We start from the raw sequence: 3,418 nt of genomic DNA on the forward strand, positions 1-3,418 counted from the left end.
ACACATATAGTGGACTCTTTCAAGGTTCTAATGAAGTAGCTAATTAATGAAAACTGCATTACAGTATCATACGAGGGTGGTCCGATAAATACTTAGCCTCAACGACTGAGGTGTTTCAAATCGGTTATTGATATTACTATCGATTAGAATATTCTTTTGGACGACTACTGTAAAAATTTCAATCGAATCGGTCCCAAAGCTTTTTTAAAACCACGTGTGGAAGTTGACAAACTCGTGAATTTTAAGGAAATGGAAAAAGAGCAATACCGATCGATGATAAGATTCCTATTTTTGGAAGGGAAGTCGCGCTCCGAAATCAAAGAGCGCTTGGATGCTGTGTATGGTGACTCTTCTCCTTCGATGGCGACCGTCAAAAATTGGTCAATGAATTTCAACATGGTCGCATATCCGTTTTTGATGAGTCACGCCGAGGTGCCCCAAAAACGGCTAGTACGGAGGAAAATATAAACAAAATCCACAACCTCGTATTGGGAGACCGCCGATTGAAGGTGCGCGAGATAGCCTATGCAATAGGCATCTCAAAAGACCGCGTGGGCTATATCCTGCACGAAGTTTGGGGGATGAGAATGCTGTCGGCGCGATGGGTGCCGCGTTTGCTTACTGCAGACAACAAACGTAACCGAGAGACCACTTCAGAGCAGTTTTTGACGCTCTTTAAACGCAATCCGAAGAAGTTTTTGCGCCGTTTTGTGACCGTTGATGAAACGTGGATCCACTGGTATACACCAGAGACCAAGGAACAGTCGAAACAGTGGACTTCACCTGGCGAACGTGCTCTGAAGAAGGCGAAGACAGTCGGTAAGGTGATGGCCACTGTTTTCTGGGACTCACAAGGTGTGGTTCTCATCGACTACCTGGAGAAAGGCAAAACAATTACAGGGTCGTACTACGCTGAATTACTGGGCCGATTCGATGACGAATTGCGGAAAAAACGGCCCCATTTGCCCAAAAAAAAAGTTATTTTCCACCATGACAATGCACCGGCACACACCTCCGCTCTCGCCACCTCAAAGTTGGTCGAATTTCGGTACGAATTGCTGCCCCATCCACCATATTCGCCAGATTTGGCTCCGTGCGATTTTTTGTTCCCAAACATGAAAAAGTCACTCGCCGGGCAAAATTTTCGATCAAATGAAGAGGTCTTTGATGCCACGGAGGCCTATTTTGCAGACCTTGAAAAATCATATTTTTTAGAAGGGTTAAAAAAGTTGGAGCATCGCTGGACTAAATGTATAGACCTAAAAGGAGACTATGTTGAAAAATAAATTGGCACTTTTCCAACATTTTTGTTTTTCTTTTGTAGGCTAAGTATTTATCGGACCACCCTCGTATGGGCATAAGCAAGAAATCGTTTGTATGGGGGCGACGATAGAGCTGCAAAACTATCGATGGTACCATCGATAGCATCGATGTTTTCAAAATGGTCTGATATATCGATGTTAAAAAACGATGAATGAAAATGAAAAAATGAAATTGTGACGCTTCAAGCTACGCGTAAGTGTTTGTTGATTTAAAAATGTGTATAATTTTATAAATTCATTTTTTTTTTAATAGTTTCTTACTGCAATAATATATGTTAATTGGCGGTTCTTCTATATAATGGATAAGTTTTTGTGCACATCAAGTAAGTTAAAACCTTGATAGCAGCAGTGTATATTATTACAAATCTATTGCGTTTTAGACTGAAGCATCAATGAAGAAAGCATGCGAAATATTAGGCAAAAAGCACATTGGTTGCTATGCCCACACTTTAAACTTAATTGTTCAAGAGGCACTGGCATTAAGCGAAGTATATGCGATTTTGAAGTGTGTGAAAAACATTGTTATCTATTTTAAAAACAGCAAATTAAAAAAAACTCCAGATGTTGTAAAGCCGTTAACTCTGATCCAAGAAGTTCCAACACGTTGGAACAGTGGGTTGCATATGCTAAAGCGAGTTCTCCTTGTAAGGGAACACATTTGCACAGTCCTTTTAAATACATCAAAGGCACCATTGCCCTTAAACGAGGATCAATTTGATTCCATGAAGGAGATATGCAGCGTATTGGACCATTTTGAAGCGACTACATTAAACACTTCGTCTGCTAAATCCACCACAGTAAACTTAATTATACCCACGACACTCGGCCTTATGATTAAGGTGGACAGTGCCCAGGTATGAAAACAACTGTGGGGGTCGAAATTTGCCATTTTCTACAAACCCGTCTGAGGGAAAGACTCGCACCTTATGAAGCCCGAACAGGTACGCGACTAGCGACTATGCTGGATCCACGCTACAAAAAGGAGGGTTTTCGCGAGCAGAGTAATGCTGAACATGCAGCCAAACTATTGGAGACAGAAGTTGCGTGTGTATTGCGAAATGTGCAAAAAAGCAGTATTCTACCTACATATGAAGAACCGCCGGTTAACAAGGAGGACGCTAGTCATATCTACTGTTTTATAACTACTAAAATTAAGCAAAAACCGAAGACTGTTCGATCTGACGCTATAATTGAGCTGCGTCAATATTTTGAGCAGCAGAATGCCATGCAAGAAGCAGATCCGCCAGAATATTGGAAGGTAACATTTAAAATATAAATCTTTTTAGCTATAACCATTTTCGAATTTTTTGCAGAGCAATGAAGCCCACTTTAGTTCACTAGCGCATTGTGCGTTAAAATATCTGTGCATTCCCGCTACTTCAGCTGAATCAAATAAACGTGCGGCTCTAAAACAAAAAGCTGTCAACGTGCTAATTTTTTTTACAAAAAAACCAATGGTTAGACAAAAATAATTGAAGTAATGGAAAAGACTTAATTATAATATTTAAAAATAGTTTTTGTGAATTGAAAAGACTTACATTTTATGTTTATTAAGTTTTAAGAACCACTTGATGAAGCAATTGTTTTTGTTTTTTAATTTTAAAAAATGAATGATATATGATTATTTTTATTGTTATTATTTTTAATATTAAGAAAAAAAAGCTTTGATTTGTGAAGACATTATATATTTTTTTTTAATTTTAAGAAAAAAAAGCTTTAAATGTGAAGACATTATATTTGTTTTTTAATTTTAAGAATAAGCATTGAATATTTGTTTTTTTAATTTCAAGAAAAAAATTTGAATAAAAAAAGCTTTGAATTGAACAAAAAGGATGTTTAATTAAATTTAAACAAAAAAAGAAAATATAAACTTGGTTCTTTTATTTTTAAGAAATTAATAACATTATTTTGCACATACAAAATTAATGATTGCCTTTTATATATTTTACTTAATATAGCATAAAATGTATTGTATTTATCGCAATGTAAAATATTTTAAAAATTTTCGATGTTTTAACGATATATCGATGTTTTTTTGAAAAACATCGAGGTTTTGAAACATCTAAGTTGAAAACTATCGATGTACCCACTATCGA

General features: G+C 36.7%; 1 long non-coding RNA gene across 1 annotated transcript; it reads left to right on the top strand.

Annotated features, from left to right (window-relative positions):
• Positions 1-529: 529 nt before the first annotated feature.
• LOC121502268 (uncharacterized) lies at positions 530-2,893 on the top strand. The gene is made up of 4 exons (XR_011444940.1): positions 530-1,515; positions 1,576-1,645; positions 1,703-2,580; positions 2,636-2,893. It is a non-coding gene; the product is annotated as an uncharacterized lncRNA (long non-coding RNA).
• Positions 2,894-3,418: the final 525 nt, after the last annotated feature.

The sequence above is a fragment of the Drosophila kikkawai genome, chromosome 3L (assembly GCF_030179895.1).
Source record: "Drosophila kikkawai strain 14028-0561.14 chromosome 3L, DkikHiC1v2, whole genome shotgun sequence".
Classification (NCBI taxonomy): Eukaryota; Metazoa; Arthropoda; class Insecta; order Diptera; family Drosophilidae; genus Drosophila; species Drosophila kikkawai.